Below are 22406 nucleotides of genomic sequence, written 5' to 3' on the forward strand. Positions count from 1 at the left end.
TAATGTCGCTAAATTTAATACAAAGCACCGTGAAACACGATACTTGGGTTTCAAAGCATTGTTACGTTTAACTCAATTTAGGAAGCGATTCAATGGGGGTTCACACTCAATAGTGTGTTTAGTTACACATAATATAATAAGCAACGCCATTGAGAAGTTCCCAGTAATTTAGTTCGGTAATTCATCTTAAAATAGTCTACTTACTCGTCATTAAATTATATTATTTGATTAAAAATGTATTATTTCTTTCAATAACTTCAAAAAAAGAAAGTCCGCCATTGAAGTTTAATTATATAAGCAATATTGACATCCTACATATTTCTTGAATATACGCCATCTATTTCCGTTTACAATTTCCTGTATATAAATTATCTGATATTGCATTCAATATGCACAAACTGCAGACACATCAACACACTTTCCATATACTTATAAAAACGCGTGAGAGCGATTGTTCGTGTCGCGTTAATGACGTCGCGTAACTTTGTCGTTTCCTTTCCTGCATTCGCAACGGCGTGGTGCGGGAAAAGATAGAAGACATTTTTAATGACAATTAGTTCCGTGAAACTTTATCATCAGTTAACTGCAGATATCTATCTACAATTTTATACTAGAGTCGATTTAAGAGTCACACCGTGTGACTCACACGAACCTAGCCGTAGCCAAGCAATCAAAACGTTCTCATTTTAAAACGACATTCTGAAACGACATGAAATTTTACATGTTATTTCAGATTGTCGTTCATTTTAATTTGTAATACAAAGAAATAAGAAGCAAAAGAAGTTTAATGTAGGTACCTACATTTAGTATTAGACATAGATAGATATATTTATGAGAGCGTAACTTCAGTTGTATGGGAGCGGCTTTTTCAGGGCGAATGTTCGTGTGACTCTTAAATTAAATTATGTCAAACGAAGGCTGAGACTGGGACTATCGGCAATAAAAGTGTATCAATCATGATATTAAGTACATGTGGGAAGGTACTTCCAGTACTAGTACATACGTAAATGTCGCCACTCGCAAAGTTAAAAAAATGTATCTAAAACTCCTCCACTATATTCTTCAGACGAAGTAAGTACATCCGTTCTTATAACGAAGTAGAAGAATCACAAAGAAATCAAAGAAACTTCGTAGGGATTGATCGAGCGCCGAGCTTTTTGTATGGCGCCGGAAATTTCATCATCAGCGGAACAAACTCTAAAGGCAAATGGCGCTGGGTGTCCCTTCACGTGCATATTATAGGCATTGGATGCGGATCCGCGCGGTGTGCGAGCGGGACATCAATATATGCGTATAGCGCTGTCTTTCACTGGAGCGATGCGCGAATCCGCATCAGTGCAGTTGCACATTTTATCTTGGTTTAACTTGGTAACCAAGAATACATAATTCCTAAACAGAAAAAACGGTGTGACTGCTACTACTTTTTGTAATGCTTCTTCATTGAAAAAAAACTACAGAATGACCCGAAAATACGTTGACAGAAAAAAAAATTCTTGTCTACAAAATAACATTAAAATTTACATTTAACTAAAAGATAACGTATTTTTTTTTCTTAATTATCTCCTCTAGCTTTGATACATAAACACAAAAGATTGATACAATTATCAACAAAATGTCGCAGTAAAAACTTTGTCAATGAATTTTTTAAGCCATCCCGTACAAAAAAACAAGTAAACAAACAAAAAAAGGCAAGGAATGTTCGCATATTCTGAGATTGCGTTAGGAATTTAGTGTGAGCCCTTGCAAGGTGTCGCGTGGGACTGGGTATAAATGGACTGGATGGATAGGATATAAATATTATAATATATTTTTTGTAAAGCTTCTCATTGAAAAACTGCGAATATAAATAAGCTAAGCAAACAAACCAAAAAAGGCGAGGAATGGTCGCATATTCTAACTTCTAAGATTGCGTTAGGAATTTGGTGTGAACCCTCGCAAGTTGTCGTGTGGTTGGGCTATTGAAATTTTATTGACACTACTGACAAGCAGGTAGTATGGGCCTTGTGTAAAAAACTATGAATAGAACTGGTCACTAGTGTCGGTTAACATTCGAGTCTTTTGAGTCCTATGCTTTGAAACTCGACTCAGTTTTTCAGACTCTATCAATTAAATTATAACTTGATTTCTTTCAACCTATTAGAGACACGAGTTTTTTGTAGAGACTTTAGTCCTTATCTTCACAAACTTTTTTTTGCAAAAAAATTCTAAATGCATTAAATTACACGAATCATACATATACCTAGTTTATTTACTCTCTATTTAGATAAAAGCTGTAAAATTGTCTTAATTCGTTAGCTCAAGTCTTTTTGAGTTGAGCTTAAAAAAGACTCGACTCGGTCGGTCGGAAAACTCGGAAGTTTTTTAAGCATAGAGCCTCGTAAAGCGAGTCTAGCTCTTCAAATATAGACTCAAAAGACTCGAGTTCCTACCAACACTACTGGTCACTAGCCGTTCTGTCACAGGATGTGTCTAATGGCTAGATTCCTGTTTTCTGTTTGTGTACTTTGTTAGCGTTAAAAAAGGCAGGATGTTGAAGCACCTTGATGTTGATGGAGTTAACTTTTTATTTTCCCATGCAGCAAACAAGTATTTATTTACTGATATGGAGAGATAGATCATACTTGCATAGACTTTGCGATGAAAACGCGTGAAGTGTCGCTATTATATAGTTACTACAAATTTCTGTCCTGCTAATATTATAAATGTGAAAGTAATTCTATCTGTCTGTCTGTCTGTTTCCTCTTCACACTCAAACCGATTTATGAGTACATTAAATTTGGTATGGAGCTATGGAGATAGATTCAGTCCCGCCGAAAAATGACATAGCATAGTTTTTTTCAATCATCATCATCTCGCGCAGATGATATCGTGGGCAGAAACTAGTCAATAAATCTAAGAAACCGGACAAGTGCGAGTCGGACTTGCCCACCGAGGGTTTCGTACTATTTAGTATTTGTTGTTATAGCGGCAACAGAAATACATCATGTGTGAAAATTGCAACGGTTCGTGAAAGACATGGCGTGGCGTGAGAGCCTGGTGACAGACGGACGGACGGACGGACAGCGGAGTCTTAGTAATAGGGTCCCGTTTTACCCTTTGGGTACGGAACCTAAAAATACCAAATTTTATCTAAAGGCCGAGCCACACCGGCTTGCGTGTGCGTGGCGTGCGCGTGTGCGTGCGCTAAAATGTTGGAGCCGCACACGCACACGTCACGCAAGCGGTGTGTCATCTCTAATAAGGATCTGTATACTACAACGCCGCACGCGCACGTGCACGTCACGCACACGCAGCCGGTGTGCACAGGCCTTAAATCGAAAATACATCGGCTCTAACCTCCTTAAATCTTTTAGCTACCAAACAGAAACACCCTGAATTATTATTTAACCTACCTACCCAAAAATCATAAAAAATCGTCATTTATCTTGGACGGGGTTTCAATTGTTCTTGACCCGAAAGTCGGCCCGCCACCCCGCTAATGAGGCCCAAGAAGTTGGTTAGGTTAGCAACCTTGGCCAGAGGGGTCCGTAGCTCCCAATGGACCAAGCCGGACTGATCGAAGCAAACTGGTCCGCACCCTATTTATAGGCTCGGGGAAAAATCTTGTTAGCGCCATTTACCGGAGCGCACAGCGACATCTAGTATAGAATTTGATAAGTAATTAAGTGTTTTTCAAATCTACTGAATGCAAGAGACAAGAGACATCTCGTCGCAAACCGCTACTTGCATCGTAACAGATTTTAAATATTTTTTTTTAATTATATTATTATATATTTTAATTATAATTATTTTATTTATTTATTATATTGTGGTATGTATGTTGAATTGTTGATATAGAGGTACCTACATGCCAAATTAAAGTAAACCATTTTATGATTTTACTACTGAATATCATGTTGTAATATAGTTTTCATAAAAATAAAATCTGTTGGAGCACAATTCCCCGGGGAGCAAAGTAAAGGAAGTGAGGTCGCGTTAATGTAATTGGATTGGTACTTAATAAAATTACATTGCGTAAAAAAAATCAAATCAATCATGTTTAGTTACAGGTAACTAGGTAACTACAACTAAGTACTATTGCTTAAAACTGGCAAACGAGATCAGAAGAGTTGATTTTTGTTCACATCCTGAGGTCAACTTAAAACTTTTCCTTTCTTTTATTCAAGAGTCTCATGAACCCGCCGCAAAAAAGCCGTTCCCATACAATCGAAGTTACGCTCTTATTTTAAATAGACTTGCTAAAATAACATGAAACGTGGTCGTATCAAAACCAGTTCAAAACTGTAACAAATTGAAAAATACTAAAATCCGAATCGGGCAGAAGTCAGAAGCAAGTGCTGCCATCTACCGTTCTTGTACGTTTTCTTGTGCATAATAGGTTCTGCCATCTTGTGGGCTACATCGAGAGCATAAATTTCATTTTTGCGCCATAAATCTGACGACTCCTGTGCGCCCCCTACAGTACATTGCACGCTACTTATCGGAGATCTAAAAATTATAATTGTAAACAATGAAGGTACGCACCAACTCTTAACGTAGCCAGTAAGCACAGCGCAGCCGTACATCCATTCCAGTTTACAATGGAAAGTACGCCAATATTTACTTAGTGAAATGGAATTAAACTCGTTAACCTACGTAACTAGGGAGGTATATATATATATATATATATATATATATATAGGTAGGTAGTACGGTCTGCGGTGTACTTTGGAAATGCGGTCTGCATTCTAACCTGCTTTGACCAACTCAGACTACAAACAGTTGGAGCGTAAAGGGCTACGTGGACAGAAGTAAAATTCAGTTCAGTTAAACCTACTAAACTTGGATAAATTTCATAGTTCAACAGAAAGTGCCTTATAAATTTTGAGAAGCGAGTGTCGAAATATACGTTTTTACTTTTTAGCGGCAACGGCCGTATCTTTTCTTGACGTTAACTTAGAAGTTTGATTTTTTTACAACTTTAAGAAGCTGTATACTTGAGTATGGTTTTAATTACAAGTCTATACCTCCACGCGTTCCCAAGATAAGGGTCTTGGGTCTTTACGTGGTCTTGACAGACAGACGGACGGACAGACATACGGACAACAAAGTGTATACCTAAGGGTACCGTTTTTTCCTTTTGAAGTACTGAACCCTAATAATCATGACCTGTTAACATAACATAAGGAGGGTAGAGGTACCATTATTTAGGACTAGAAATAAACCATATAATCAGGGTTAAACTTCACTTCAGGTAAGTTCGTTTAATCCTATAAATTTACATGTATGCTGGCAATTTCTGAACTCCAACTTAAGTACTTAATTTTAGTTTAAACAAGCTTATTTAGATACGTATTTTAACAATGTTCAGACAGACACGGTCAAGTTTTGGTACTTTGGTTTTGGCGATAATTAAGTACAAAACACAACTAATCTTTGACACTTCGTTGATGCCTTGATGAGGCTTGATGTTTTAATTTAAGAACGTGCGTAAATGAATGGTCTACTTATTTGAATAAGTTTACTCTTGGACCACGTATAATAAGTACCTAGAGTTATACCAAGACAAGTCTGCAACAATTTTTGTAAATGGATTAGATTTTCTTGTCTTTTTAACGGAACAGACTTAAGTGATTTTATATTTTGATCCTGATCGAGTAGGTACCTACTCATGATTCTAACACTAAGAAAATTATGCAAAAACTTATAAATGTTCTTAAATCTCCTAAGAAACTGTAGGTAATGCAAATGAAACACGTCTTCAAATGTTTAAAGTTTAAAGGGAGTTCGTAGTTTTATTTATGTTTAAAATAAAGTTTCATAGGTACCTAATTGTCAAGGGTACGTAGGTACGTATAAGTATAGTGCACGTGCGACTGACATTATTTTGATGTCTCAATGTAAGTTTGAACTGCCCTCCTGCTTACCTGCCTTCGAGCATAAATAAAAACAATATTTTACCTTATAATTCGCGCTGACATCTTCTCACTCATTTTCCGCATAATTTCCTTTTACCGAAAATGTGCTAAGCACCAAAAAACGTATAAATCAAGTCTGATATTCGTCGGCATAAATAAAATGTAATTTACGACTACGTTTTTACATTACGAATAAAATGATGCGGAGAGCATTGGGGAAATGATAAGTAAGAGGCGCCAATGTCGCCAATACAGAAAAAATATTAGATATTTTTTCACGGCATTTCCTGGTGAAATGTAATTTGGTGTAATGTTAAGACCGTTGCGTAATCCGGCTGGCGCAGTGGGGTATCTGCCGTCACTAACTTTGAGAGCTCACTTGGGTATGCAGGAGTTATATTTACATAGCATTATATTATAAGGTATATTTTCCTTCCTGTACCATTTCATATTTGATGCTGCATATTTTACCTCGACCTTAATACAATCTTAGTCTTGAGATTTAAGCCACATTTGTGTTACATATTTATTTAATAGATCGATTGAATTCGTTGAACCTCAATACAACGAAAATCGCAGGTGATTGTTTTAAAACTTCAGTAACCATTGTAATAGTAGAGAAAGTCGTTGGAATATAAGGAAACCGAAACATTCTATGACTCTTTTCCTTCCTCGCAGACTATTTGAAAAAAATTAGTTCTTTAAAGGATGCTGTGTTAAATTCAGTCCGTCAAACTTGGTGAACGCCCAGTCATCACAAAAGGCCTGCCAAGAAACAGTACAAAGGATCAGCGGAAGGCGTATTAATTAAGGGTGGCTGTACGTGAGCGGACTGCCGAGCTGCACCCAATAAACACCAATGATTTAATAACCCCGCCTGCCCTCCGACACTTATTAATCCTCAGTAGAAAATTCAACAGCGCCCGACGTAATCATATTATTGCTTTATTCGGCCTTTCTTTCCGAAAAGTCCGAAGTCTTACCAAGTCGCGCCGAGCGTGGACGTATTCTGATAGCTTACTGAACACTTGCCTCAGGCCAGTGTAAGTTCTTTTTTTTTCTTCATGGCCTGATTAACCCACGTTATGTGTGGTCGGCACAACATGTTTTTCTCTTCCATTCTCCTCTATCTTTCGTCACCTCAGCACAATCCTTTATAACCTTTATTCCTCATTCATCCTCTTTCACACAATCCATCCATCGTATTTTGCGCTTCGAGCAACACCGGCTTCCGACACGTCGGAAGGGAGGGGCCCAAGTGATATCTCACCGTACAAATCATTCTGCCATTTTTCGCGGGGGGAAGGTGCACACAGTCGCACTTCTCACACACTTACATACAAAATCCAATCAAAGGCCCTACCGCGAACCACGTTCGACGTGTTGCCTCTCTATGGCACTTGTAAATTCATACGTAAGTGTGACAGGGAGGCAACACGTCGAACTTGGTTTGCGGTAGGCCCTCTGTAATGACGACACAAATACATAGAAAATGACACACGTCAAAGACAAATCTTGCAAACCTCGATCTCTTTTTGTGTACGGACGAGTGACTAGTGTCACAACACGTACACTAACACATTTTCTTTGAAGTATGTCATTGTATTCTGAGAGATGAGAAGTCGGATTTGTCGCTCGACCGATCCGCAATTTGTACTGAGCGAGTAAAATCGATAAATCCAACAATTACTTGAGACTAAAATATAATAATTGTATTTAAATGTAATTAAACGTATGATATGTAAAAAAAAAATATTACATGTGAAATGTAACACTTTCTTTTTGTAAATTTGATGTCCCCGACCTCTTTTTATAACAAAAAAACCGAGCAAACAGGCATTTTTGTGCAGCAGTGTTCACGCGCGCGTCTGGACTCAGTCTAGTGAAAAATCCAAGTGCAACTAGTTTTATTACCCGCGCTAGATTTTATTGACGCGCTAATCTTGTACCTCGGCAGAGGGGAAATAGTGCGAATGCCGCCTCCCTTCCGTGTTGCTCGAAGATTTTGCGTTACTAAAAAAGCGTAAGTTGTGGTCTCCAATGCGAATAATTGGAATACATCTTGATTATTCTTCATCTCACAATTTTGCTCGCTTGAATCGAAAACGCTCTCTTACGATTGGTTAAGAGCCCCCCCACATCTAGCGTCTTTCGAGCGTCGGCGTCTACAACTCCATGTGGCCGAACATCGACGCAACTGCGCAGCGACGTCATTTTCCATAGCGCTGACCAGACGCCGACGCTCGAAAGACGCTAGATGTGGGGGGGGGCCTAATATAAGTAAGTATCGAGAATAATGAAAGAACAATGGCCTAATACGATAAACGGGTCAAAACAGCCATTCTTTATCAAATCTCAGAACAGTATAGGTACTTTTGTGAAGACTAACAACTAAACGTAATTAATTAATGATCACGTTTGTAATTTCTTCGGTGAATTTTCATGAATTTAATAACACAATTTCCGTGAAACAATTTTCCTTCGCCACAGGAAACTACTTTATTACAAATTCCAGTAAAAACCGACAAAAAACTACGAAATCCATTAACCTAAATAAGGCACTTATTAAATTCTCTAACGCTTTAATTTCCACCTGACGCGATTCATATTCGTGATAATTCTAAATGAATTTAATTTGCGGCGACTCGCCGAAGCCCGAATTTCGGCGATAGCAGGAACATATTTCCGGGGCCTTATCTTGTAACAAGATGGCTGACGCAGCTTCGGTGTGAGTGTCTTATCACGCTGACCAGTAATCGGAATCTTGTAAATACAAGGTGAATCTAACTAGGTCAACATGGAGAACAAAAAAAATCTTTGTAAAGAATGGTAGAGGTGAATTTTGGACTTTTTTATACCACGTCTCTGGACACCAGCATTGTTAGTCACATTTTTCGTAACTTTTAGCCCAAGTCTGTGACATGGGCGACAATGTGCGTGACATATAGTTTTACTGCAGTTGGCCGGTTGTCTTTTTGGTTTATAATGCAAATAAAAAAATGTTCATTAATTAAACCAAATTAAACAAAACGTAACTTATGACTTAAGAGCAGCTTTGCAGTGCATTTCGCTCTACAGTGATGCAAGGTAGGGTTTATTATATGGCAGCACTCGTGGCCAATAGCAACTTGGGCTTTATGGTAAGCAATTACCATAGCCTATAGATGCTCGCACCTCTAGTAGTGTCACAAGCGCCGTGTCGACCATTGCAAACTGTGTTACATTCTTATCCAGATGTCCCTGCCCTGGAGAAAACTTCAAAAGCAAATAAACCTTTTGTCATCGCAAAATTTCTATATTCGTTTTGGTTTGGGGCGTCGACAACTTAACAAATTCGTAAAAAGTTCCCCTTTGTGGTCACGATCTTGTATCTACGAGGACTTATACCGACCACGAACCGCATCCGAACCGCATCTCTTGTATCTGATCTCTTTTAGATATATTTTTTACATTTCTGACGTGCAGTGCATTTCGCTCTACAGTGATGCAAGGTAGCCGTAGGTAGGGTTTATTATATGTCAGGATTTTGGGTCCTTTGTCAGGGTTTACAAGTAACCACTTAGAAGCTAGCTCAAAGTTTGAAGTTGGAGAGAGAAAATGGATAGTTATATGCTACTAATAGCTATAGTTATGGCGAGTTAAAGGGCTAGAGTTTTGGAATAAGGGATTTAATGCTCGGATTTTTTAAGAAATTATCGTCTAGGAAATGTCAGGATTTGTAGGCTGATGATGTCAGGATTTTAGTCAAGATATTCCATTTCTTCATATGGCAACCCTAGCCGTAGGTTAGAGTCAAGACAGTCAAGTGTAGTTAGCCGGAAAGCGAACCGCAAACGTGAGCGCACGTAGCCGGCAAGGTGAACTCCCGGTGAGATCGGTGCAGAGGACGTGACCGCAAGCGTCCTGTGCAATATGCAGTTGCATCCTGGGTGTAACGAAATACGGCATGACTATAAAAGGGATGATAACACGTGTTGGATTTTATAACAAAATCCAGTGAAATGGATAGAATATTAACAATGACCCAAAATTTTGTATGACGGTCCGCCAACGGTTACTCCCGTTGAAGCTATTCGTTATGGAGCGAAACATGTCGAGCATTCTTCGACGTTTAAATATGCCGTTTAAATCCCGCAACGATAGTTTTCATCAACAAATGATGATGATTGATAAAAACTATTTATGTCCTTCCCGGTCCCGGGCCTCAAGGTATCTCCGCAGCTCCAAATTTCCTCAAAAGTAGTTATACTAGAGTGAGAAATAAAGTAAAAAATGAATTCAGTCGTTCGACCAAACCGTGCAACTTCTTGAAACCGTCTAAATTGGGCTTAACACACAGACAGACAGACAAAGTTACTTTCGCATTTATAATAGTACTAAGTAGGGACTAATGGGGATGTGATCCTAATTGTTGTGTAATTTATAAAAGTTGAAATAATCCTCAGTAAAGGAAACACGAAACACCACAACACACGAAAAGCCGGGTCTGTCTCCGCCGGGACCCATTCGCCTTGAAAGCCTTTTAATAACTGATCCCTTTCAGAAACACCATGCTGCTCATAATTAATGAAGGCGTGAGCTTTTAATAAACACGCCTCATACGTACCTACTGCCAGAGTCTAGTGAAATAAGAAGACTGACAACCCACATACAACATCATTGTAATTGTTGTAGAGCGGGACCAAGCTGGGCTCATTTAGACGATGCGAGAGAGAACTCGCATGCGAGTTTCATTACATTGCGGTTTTTGATCGGTTGGTTGAATTGGATGTAACCAACAGTCCGTAATGTAACTAAAATAGCATGCGATTTCGCGCGCCGTCTAAATCAGCCCTAACTCTGAATGGCATTTGCAATGACTAACGGCCTGATTCGAGCAATGCTTACAAGAAGTCACAGCGATACGATACCGAGGGGCTACCGCGAAGCACGTTCGACGTCTCGCCTCTCTGTCGCACTTGTAAATACGTACGTAAGTGTGACAGGGAGGCAACACGTCGAACGTGGTTCGCGGTGGACCCTCCGATCTGTCAGAGTCAAGAGCGAATTTCTTCAACACTTCTTTGACACTGACATATCGATATCGTATCGCTGTGACTTCTTAGAAGCATTGTTCGAATCGGGCCGAAAGTGTAGCAAATCATGTCAAATTTATATGAAAATATGACGGCTATCCAATACAATACATAGATATACTCTTTATTGCACACCTGAGTACAGAACAATACAAAGAATACAGAAAATTAAATTACAAGTCAGAAAAAACAGGGCCCGTAGCCAAATTACATTCGCTCCGTATCGATTCGATCTCTACGTTCGCGAGCGACTGGTCGATAATGTTTATAATAACCTAGCCAAGAGGCAATCTTTTTAGTTATCGCATATTCGACGGGCCAAGTCGATAAAAATTAATTTTAGTCTGTGGTTCTCGTTCAAAACTGTCAAGAAACGTCAGCTGTCAAGAGTGTCAAGTGAACAGCGAATCTAATTTTGGAGAAAATAATTGTTTTATCGGTAAGCAAATGAAATATTTTGGCATTTGTTTAACTTAGTTAATTACAATTTCGTGATAAAATAACTCTATATAGTGTAATAGTTGAAGAGTGCGTTGTTAATTGCATATAATTTTGACCTAAGTTTAACAATTTCAGACAGCCGTCGTCACCGCAGCCCCAATCAAGGCGGCGGCGCAGCCAGAGCGGGCAAGAGCGGGCTCCGCGGGCTCTTCTTCCACGCTGAGAAGTCCTCGCCAAGTTGGCACGAACAGTCAAAGCTGCCGCTGCAATGACGCCTTCATGGCAGTTACCAGTGCTAAGGACGTGCACTGCTGGCTTACTTGACCAGAAGAGACAATACTTTAAGTGTTAGTAATGATTCAAACCGTGAAGTGAAATTGTGAACAGGTTTGCCCGAATCAGTGTAACCTCAGTGAACTCATTTACTTCATAGACTTCAAACATTTTCGAAATTAACAAAAGTCAAGCGAACATTGAATACATAGATGTTATGCATTAGATAAGATAAAAGCTGCCTGTGAAACCAAAACCAATAAATCATATTATTACTTAATATTATTTTTTAATTACCTACCATCTTTGCTTTGAATGGAAATTTGGGAAGGGAATCTCACCCGCTAAGCTACTGGCTATTCATATTTAACCTTTTGTATGCTCCTGTCAACAATTTGTAATTTATATATCAATCATAATTAAATAAAATAAAATAAATAAATAAATATTGGGGACATCTTACACAGATCAACCTAGCCCCAAACTAAGCAAAGCTTGTACTATGGGTGCTAGGCAACGACACATACTTATATAGATAAATACATACTTATATACATAGAAAACACCCATGACTCAGGAACAAATATTAGTGTTCACCACACAAATAAATGCCCTTACTGGGATTCGAACCTAGGACCATCGGCTTAGCAGGCAGGGTCACTACCCACTAGGTCAGACCGGTCGTCAAAATTAATGCATTTTTTAAAGTTGAATATAGGTAAGTACATGGGAGCAGATCTGCTCCTAAGCATACCAAAGGTTAAGGTGGTAACCACCATAAATAAATGAATGAAACAATGATTGGGTTAAAAGTTAATTTATTTTATTGGAAATCTATTAATGAAAGATACAGCAGGTATTTTTTGCCGGCAGCATAAAATCAGTAGCCAAGCATTCTTTTCTTGTTTGCACATATATTATGTAGTGTTTTAAAATAGTAAAACAACACTCAATATATTTTTGTGGTTGTACATGTGTCATAGTTTCTTCCCTTGACCCTGGCTTTGGAGCACCATAAATATGTCAAGGCTGCAATGAATATCCAAGTCACCTGAAACAAAATGAATGCTTAGTTTTTCAAAAAACTCTGTAACATTTGGTTATAATATTTATCTATTCTCTACCAGTCATATGACAAAAAAAAACTAAATGTTTTGTGTAAGTACATATATTTTTATATAGTGTGTAGGTACAGTCAGCTGCAGAGAAAAGGTACCACCGCTACATAGAAGTTTGTATGCAGGAGTGGTACCATTTCTCTGCAGCTGACTGTACCTGCGCCTGCCAAAAGAAGTCATATACAATATGTTTCATAATATGAAAAGTTTCATTAATATGGTTGATAATTTATATGCATAACAACAGCCGGTCTGGCCTAGTGGGTAGTGACTAGTGACCCTGCCGGTTAATCTGATATTAATCCTGAGTTTGAATCCCCGGTAAGGAAATTTGTTTGTGTAATGAGCACAGATATTTTGTACCTGAGTCATGGGTGTTGTCTATGTATTTAAGTATAGTTTGTCAAAGGACTGTCTCATTTCAAACAAAGACAGAGAGAATCATACTAGCTTTGTCATATACTAGTACTAGCACCCAAAAGTATGAGTATAGTTTTCCTGGTTCTTACTGAGTGACAAATTGGTTTGACCATCTATATATAGTTATCTAAGTACCCTAAGTACCCACAACACAAGTCTTCTTGAGCTTACTGTACAGTTCGACAAGAAATTGTAGAAATCAAAAAGTAGCAACACTGTAGTCTCGTCTCTTTCAAATCAATTTAAGAAAATGGGATGACACTACAATATTGCTAGTCGTTAGTGACCTTGCCTATGAAGGTTATGGTTTTGCTTCCCGGGAAGGGCATTTATTTGTGTGAAGAACATTTGTTCCCGAGTCTTTATCTATATTTGTAAAGCCTTTACCTATATACCTTTGCCTTTACACAATCAATTCACTTTCCTATTGAGAAACAAGTGCTTGCCTGTGTGCATATGGGTACCAAATTTAATCTACACCATTCATCGGTTTATATTTGAAGACGTAACAGGAACACATAAGAAGTTATTTTAGCATCAATTACATATTTTATATACTTATTAGGTATGTGGGGATAAGTTATTGGCTCACTCTTACCTTTGCAGGGACGTTGTTTCGTGTTGCATTTGTGGGTGCATAATCCATTTTTCCATGACACTGTCAATATAGATAGGTAGATATTCAGCGCCTCGGTCACATTGGATCCTTTGGGTGAAATGCTGCGTACGGCCCACTATCCTTTGATCTGACCCCGTAGCATAAAGCCACCAGCCACCAGCTAAGGGCAGTCCCCTCCTAAGCAGTTCCAATAGGCGATTTTTCAGACGGCGCCTGCGTCTAAGCGAGACTTCCGCGTTGTTCGCCGCCCACAATAATGTTAAAGTATGCTTTTTACTACAAATTCTAATTTACAAACACTATTATACGGCATTTTCTTGTGCTTCGATAAGTTATCTGCAAGGGGATAGCTCTCGCTACGTATCGACACCTAGGAGGCGATAACGATTCGATTTCGCATGTCAAAAGTGTCACTCGGCTAGGCAATGTATGACAGATATCGAATTCCAGTAACGAAAGTTTTGCGTTTCGTTACAACATTGCAACTTGGCTAACATTTTTGTATTCGTTAATATTTTTCGACAAACTCATCTACGGTACCTGTCATTCCCATACATTTTTTATCGATTCGTTAGCGATATCTTTTTTCGAAATGCGTTTTGGCTAGGCCCCCAGTAGCCGATAGATTTTATCCGCATAAAGTTAAAATGACATACAAATGTAATATTAAAAAGAGCCACCTACAACAATGCAATGACACACGCGGGGAACGCTGTGCTGTATGAAAGTTGTCAGTCTTGAATTGACTAGTCTCTGGCACACTGTATATTGTAGCATGTGTTTACATAATTTAATGTCGGTTGCTTTACGTTGAACACGTGAAACACAATATGTATTAACGTTATAAAGTGACTGAAATGTGAATCTCCAACTATCATGTTTTTCTATAACTCTGTTAATAATTTGGCAGTGGAGTTTGGTATATGTACCTAACTGTTGGGATTGTTGCAAATAAAAGTTTAGAGGCGGTAAAAATAATTAATTTATATATTAAAACAACTCAAAAACTAAACTAACACAAATTACAATATTTAACAAGGGAGCGACACGGTATTCAATAACAAGCTCAACATGTTAGCTCAAATTGCAGCGCGCTGTAGGTACATGAAGCTGGCTTCCATTATATTCAGTAAAAATTTATATGTAACCTAGTTTTAGTCCCAAACCTACCTTGTGAGTATTAGAGAATCGCCACGCAACTTCTGTACCTACCTATAAACTCCCCGAGATAAGAAAGCCACTATTGCAAAAAAAGAATAGGTACCTAATAAAATTTCCTACAAATAATATTGACAGCACGCTATTGTATCGCGAAATACACAAAGGCCTTTCAAACCCCTTGTTATGCCGACTAAAAATGTTAAAATAAATGGTTCCATCAATGATTGTCACTGACGAAGGGTCGAGGCGAAGTTGCAGATACAATACCGATCAATCATAGCCGTTCGATCCCATCATAAATGCTGCCTTAAACTAGTATAATGTGAGCCTTAATAACGTTCGGTTGTCACGGGTCTCCGGGTCAAGTTTTAGACTGGTTATTGTGGGTGGCGGAGGCTGCCTTTGACCTAACGTAGCGGTTACGGTGCCCAGTATACGTATATCTATACACAGATCCGACAAAGTGATTACTGTTTCCATAAATAAGACATTGGAAAGACCCATTTTAAGTATGTCATTCTCGGCTCAAAGCTATGTACCTATGCTATACGAGTATATTGGTAAAGTCAAAGTCAGAAAGTCTACCTCGAATCACTTTGTTCCTTTGTCTATCTGTTTCTTGAATATATTTATGGATGGAGAGAATATACGAGAAGCTGTAAACGACATTTTATTATCTGTGTTCGCTCTCAATTTTCCTAAGTCGTTCTAAGTTCTCCTATTCATCTTTCCACATCAGACATGTTATGCATGTACATTTTTTAAAACAGATAACATGTTAAGCACTGGTAGTCAAGCGGCAAGGCAAGTCAGTCAGTCGTAGTTTACTGCGATAAACACCAGTGCCATGCATTTGACATGCACATTTGCATTTTGGCGACAACGACAAATATACGCTGCGCTCGACGCAAAAATCAATGCGTTGACTGGTTCATGTGATAGGTATGGAATGGTACAATCGAACTAGTGCTAGTGCGTTTCATGTGAAACCAACAGCAAGTGATATTTCTGGACGACATGTACTCTTGCAAGAGTACCTACCGTAAAACTACCCAACCGTAGTCCAAAAGGTCCCAACTATGGTAGAAATACTAGAAATTAACTCCAATATCTTTGTTCAGCTGTGACTATTATTTGAATGTCGTTGGCAAAATATTTTCATACTTAATCGTAAATGGAAGAAAAACCTCAGACAACAACGCCAAATACTTAGAAGATAGACCAATACCTAGCATTATACTTGGTTACGTATTAAACTTGTTGTCCAGCCGGCGTATTATTGATAGTTTTATTTATCTTTATAAACGTGATAAAATAACTGTTACTTTTTAACACCGTGGGATAGAACCGTTTTATCACGTCACTTAGACAAGAACGACCATCATATCGGTACAGAACCAGGTACAACTATGGTGGTATGGTTGGAGAAACCATTGCCAACCATCTAAAGGGGCCCACTGATTAACAGTCCGCCGGACGGTATCGGCCTGTCTGTTAGAACAAAATTTTGACAGTCAGTGGCGGATTTGCAGTCTTTGCCGCCCTAGGCCCCAAGCCTTGTAGCCGCCCCTTTCTCAGCATCAGCACCCATCATATTGACTACATTTAGATCAGGCAACGGAAAGATATACCTATTAGGTATAGAGGGAAATGCTTGGGACACATTTTTTACTTAGTAACTTTTTTGGACTCGTTAGGAGGTGAACATATCAAAAGTTGGAGGCTTTGGTTTGAAGGTCACATTTTTCGGTTTTTCGCTTATTATATCTTAGAAACTATACGTCCTTGTGACATGATGTTAGGAACATAGGTTTTATGAAAAAAATAAGCAAATACTTATTCATTTTAAGTGACAGTTTTGCCAATAACATTGACTTTCATGTACCTACAAAAACATTAAAAACTATTTTCTTGAATAACTGCTAAACTATTTATCCTAAAATTATAAAAAAAATCTGAGATTCTTACAATGAGCTCTTTGATTTGATATGTAACACGATATAGTTTGAAAAACTTTATTTTTAAATTTTCTCATTTACCCCCCAAAATATGGAGGCCATATTTAAAATTCATTTTCATCACACTCGCTCAGTAAATGTGGAATTGCACGTAGGCGTAGCGGGAGTTATAGAAATTTCGTTTTCCCTAGGGAGTTATGAAGTTTCTAGTGCCATAATTAACAGTTTTTTGTCTATAAACTTATTTTTTGTATCGCAAGTGTGATGAAAAACATTGTGTGTATCTCGGGGCGTAATAATATTGCAAACTCGAGCCTATAAATCGCTCCGGCAAGCCGTCGCGATTTAACTTACTCTCGTTTGCAATATTCAACTTACGCCCCATGTTGCACAAGTACTATTATCATAGATATAAGAATATATACAGATGCCTTCCAAGCGAGCTGTCAGTGGGACCACTTTTTGTTTAGTGTACAATTAACAAAGCGACCCACTTTGCTGTAGCCATGTCGATAAAGTCATATCGATAAACTATCGACATTTCTTGCAATTTTAATTTTACTTCAAAGGTTTAACTATACCTATAATGAACAAAAACGCTTTTATTCTTTATTGTGGTTATCAGATCACAATTTTATAGTCACGCCCTAGGAGAGAACCAAGGGAAAGTTCAGATATTTAATTAAAATACATAAATACCTACTAAAATAGGTGGTCCGCAATAATTGAAATATTTTATTACATCATAATATATTCATTATCCATTAGCATTTCAATTATGCTTATGTTTAACGAAGATATTGAAGCTTCAATTAATCGCTATTTCGTTCCGCTGTGTAGCGTTTATCGATATATAACATGATTAAAATCGACTTTTCACATCCCTAAAAGAGCAAACATATACGTTTTTACGCACACATGCACAACCTGGGTCGCCTAAAAAGAGGCCACTTGGATTTGAAGTCCATCTTGTCAACAGTATGGTTGTCCTTTTTTGACAAACGGCATTTTTAAAAGAGCAAGGAGAGAGAAATGATACTAGTTGCTGCGCCGTGAAAGAGAACAAACAGAGTAGGGGGCTTGACTATTATTTACGTTACACGTCCATCTTTGGGTCACAAACTTACATATGTGTGCCAAATTTCAACTTAATTGGTCCGGCAGTTTCGGAGACCTCTCTCTTCCCCTGGCTCAAGGGCTACGGCCGGGGACTTTTGATATGTTCACCTCCTAGATAGTTCAAATAAAAATAGGTACAAAGTCAAAAATTGTGTTGCAAGCATTTCCCTCTATAGGTACTTTTTTGAGAATTTGTTGCCTGGTCTAATTTTGAGTTATTTTTTGTTATCATCAGCGAATTTTTTGTCACAATTTGCCGCCCCTAATATCTTGCCGCCCTAGGCCCGGGCCTACTGTGCCTTATGGGAAATCCGCCACTGTTGACAGTTCCGAACAACTGACAGGCCGATGCCGTCCGGCGGACTGTTAATCAGTGGCGGCGCCCCTTTAAGTGAAGAACTCTTTTGTACAGATTGTATTTTTTACAAACATTATGGATTCTAAGACTATCACAATTTTGTCACATACCTATATTTAAATGGCATGGTAAAAATAAATAGGATCAAATAACGGCAATATTTCAGTGGTGTGCAGTCGATCGGGGTGGGTCAAACTGTCACGCAGGGCAAACCCCTCAGCCGCACAACGCTGGATTTAGCGGCCTACAATCGAAAAGCATTTATCTCCGTTTAAATTAATCGTTCATTGTTGCTTAGAATGCTTAGTTGTTGATATTCATACATATAGTTAAAAAAGTTCTGGAACTATTAGGTTGTCTTTATTACAGGACCCAAAAAATATTATTACACATCGAGGACACTGGAGACAGGCAGTAAAAACTAACTATACGGTACGGACGAGGGTGGTCTCTAAATTTTTTATTTATGAAACTATGAAGACAGTAAAGTGATTTGATTGGTGTCTGGGTTGACCTATTTGTTGCACTGACACCATGGTATAATAATATACTCCGCCTGGTACTCTCTTCCCGTCTTTTCTAGGTCACCTGACTGACACAAGCCTACGTCATCATGCGACAGCGCTATATGATAATATGCGATAGCGCTATATATAGCGGCCATGTTATTGTGACGTAGGCCTGTGTCACTCTGGGAAGAGAAGACCATGTTTTATTAGACTATGACTGACACAAACTAAAACTACTTACACAGTGTGTACATATGTAGACTCATTCAAACAAACAACATAATGCAGTAACCTCACAAAACCAACACTCGAGCCCGATACGATCACGATAACGTAACTGACCCAGGTACCCACGCAACCGTGTCATAAATAAATACGGTAATCATGATCCTGACATTCAAATGACGACCAATGTCACGTCCATTCCGGTGTTTTGCCGCAATTGGCTTATTGTTATTTATTTAATTGTCCAAATTGGCCCGGTGTAAGCAGGGTTGCCAGCATCGATTTTAGTGAGGCGACAAAGTAGCGATGCAGCCGCGATACTGTATCGATGTAGTCGCGATACTGTCACTGGTCATATGTCATATGCCCTCGCATATGGAAATACGATTCTGCATCGCCACTATCGCGCTAAATCGCTGCAAAAAGTCGCCGTGTGCTACCTCCCATGCGGAAGCGTTTGAGGTATAGTTTTGGTGCTATGGCGTTATCATGTACATACCCACTGGATCGCTGGCTTTTTACTTTTCATAGATGATATAAACCTCTAAGTACTTAATTTCTTTCTTTGCCAAAGACCACAAACTGTTTGGAAGTAAAATGTACATTAGTATAACAAATAAAGTCAACAGAGTTCGTATAATCAAAATCCTGCGAAATCGATACCCATCCTAAGCCATCCAAACGAATCAGAAATAAAAAAAAAAGTTCGTTTGATAACCCTAGCTGTGCCCCGACGGGACATACACGTATTTTTAATTAACTTTGGTCATTTTAATTATAGCGCATGTCGCCGAATACACGGCGGCGGATGACGCAAACATTTTAATCCTATTTCATCGAACGAATGGAATCACGATTAGTGACGTGCCTAACGCTGCCGATTGTACGGTTCCCTGGAATTCTATGGGAAATATTCCCGGAAAGAATATTATTGTTGTATTGGAATAAGACAGTAGGTACCCAAAAAGAATATCAGAGTAAGGAGATAACACATAATTTTTTCGTAAACATAAAAGACAAAATTTTAAAATTATAAAACAGAAAAGCGCATGATGCCGGCGCCTTCCAGCGCTGATCTTTCGAAAAATCAGGTGAAAATTCCGTTATACTGAACTGAACAAGACCGATAACTACCAAGTGATGAAACACCACCAGTATGCGGCTCTGTATAGAGACACCCCTATGGATCTCCATCGCGTTACATGGAGAAACAACATAATTTGTCACGATGCTCAGACATAGCACTAATAAGGATACGACGAACAAGAAGAAACATAAATACGGTTGCATCTCTTCTCTAACATCTCCGCACCATACGCGGGACTTTCCCATTCCATTGGAGGATGACAGACTATCAAACCGTTAGCGGTAAATCATTAAATTTTGTACAGAAATTTATACATGCCTTTTATGTGACTTTTTTATGTGTTACAATTTACAAGCGTTTAACCTATTTTTATCCTTTGCTACTGCTTCTGAACCCAGGAATCGATACATTTTCTGTCAATTTCTACCCTCAACTGCTGTTTTCAAGGAACATTTTTGTAAGACAATATAAATATTGCTAATAGGAACTGGAAAGAATTACTAGCCGTTTCCGGGAATTCCCAAACGTTGCCGGCACATCACTATTACACACGACAGTTATCGATTTTTCACGTGCAAAAATACTGTGTACAAGTGATACTTGCAATTTACATGTGAAAAACGAGACGGCTGTTTGCCATTTTATCATTTGAATAACATATACTTAGGACTGTACCTACCTACTTAGTTATATTACCTACACGACAATGTTAGGGGTAGACAACAATGTTAGAGGTTAGGTAATTGTTTTTGTCCGAATTTTCAGTTATATGTATTTACTAAATAATACAGGATGTCCCAGAAATCGACGTCAAGCCGTAAACGGATGATAGACCAAGTCATAACAGTTATCGTAAACATACAAAAAAAAATCCAACTCATGTTTTTTAAAAATTATGGTCACTTTAAAAATTCACTAAAAAATCCACACCCTGTAATGGTTCTTTAACTCTTGTTACTACAAATTCCATAATTTATTCTAATTTTTTTATTATTATGTAATCTTGAATAATTACAGAGAATAATTACATTTTAGTGAATTTTTAAAATGACCATAATTTTTAAAGAACATGAGTTGGATTTTTTTTGTATTTTTATGTCAACTGTTATGACTTGGTCTATCATCCGTTTACGGCTTGACGTCGAATTCTGGGACACCCTGTATATATATGTATGTCTATTAGGTAGATGTAGTTAGTACCTATATGGATAACCAAAAGCAAATACAACTTTATGAAACAAAAACTTAAATTTTCTACTCCTTATTACTTGTTTGTTCTTGGTATCGCACATCTATTACAGTTTATTTCAAACATAGTCAGAGTTCGTGAAGCTTTTAAAACACAAATCGTATCGAGTATACATTAGAAAATATTGTCTATACGTGGAATGCACACCAGACGCTGTAATATCGAATATCGCGTCGCTTTCGCCTTTGTAAGTAGGTACATATATATGTTCATATATCTTTTGTTGATGTTTCGTTTGCAGCATTGAATGTTAAAATGGTATAATAACCTAGTACATAGTACTTTAAATTTAACTTTGACTATTAAAAAACCACGAAAAAGGGATGATTTTATTTAAATTTCGTGGTTAGTTGCGTTTACCGAATTGTATGAATGGTATGGTATATATGTATCTTGGTATTTTGTGTCGTAGTGTGTTCATCTGTAGCGTCAAATCGTCTGAGCCGATTTTTGGTGAGTGCGAAATATGTGACGAAAATATGACGTTTATTATGACACTCCTCACTTTGCTCAGATCGGTGCAAAGTTAGCTTAGACGGACTCAATGCTAGTTACGAGTATGACTTGGGTAACATTTTGACGACATTTCTAATCGACTTTGGGCTTGTGCACAAATCACGTGAGGTTCGAAAGGGCGGGTCACGAAAAAATCACGATAGATAACGTTGGGGGAGGGGGGGTATAAGCCTTACGTGAATTTTTCTACATACAGTGAACGAAACTAAGAAAAAACGTACCACATGAGTAGATACTTTTTCTCGGTTTTGTTAAACATAAAATCTTCACTCTGCACTTCAAACTAGCGAGTCTTTTTAACGAAAATAGAAAAATAAACAAGATTTTCTATATACAATGCTATATACATTAAAATAAGGTCGAATAAAAAAATACACGTGA

At 38.1% G+C, this 22406-nt stretch overlaps 3 long non-coding RNA genes across 3 annotated transcripts; 1 reads left to right on the top strand and 2 right to left on the bottom strand.

The window, feature by feature from the left end:
- The first annotated feature begins 11173 nt into the window (after positions 1 to 11173).
- Positions 11174 to 11966, top strand: LOC134670143 (uncharacterized). The gene is made up of 2 exons (XR_010099021.1): positions 11174 to 11411; positions 11549 to 11966. It is a non-coding gene; the product is annotated as an uncharacterized LOC134670143 (long non-coding RNA).
- Positions 11967 to 12142: 176 nt separating this feature from the next.
- Positions 12143 to 14007, bottom strand: LOC134670149 (uncharacterized). Its single transcript, XR_010099025.1, has 2 exons — positions 13823 to 14007; positions 12143 to 12737 (listed from the first exon to the last, which is right to left on the bottom strand). It is a non-coding gene; the product is annotated as an uncharacterized LOC134670149 (long non-coding RNA).
- A 3225-nt stretch (positions 14008 to 17232) lies between these two features.
- Positions 17233 to 18396, bottom strand: LOC134670156 (uncharacterized). Its single transcript, XR_010099026.1, has 2 exons — positions 18058 to 18396; positions 17233 to 17277 (listed from the first exon to the last, which is right to left on the bottom strand). It is a non-coding gene; the product is annotated as an uncharacterized LOC134670156 (long non-coding RNA).
- Between the last annotated feature and the right edge of the window lie 4010 nt (positions 18397 to 22406).

The sequence above is a fragment of the Cydia fagiglandana genome, chromosome 1, assembly GCF_963556715.1.
Source record: "Cydia fagiglandana chromosome 1, ilCydFagi1.1, whole genome shotgun sequence".
Lineage (NCBI taxonomy): Eukaryota > Metazoa > Arthropoda > Insecta > Lepidoptera > Tortricidae > Cydia > Cydia fagiglandana.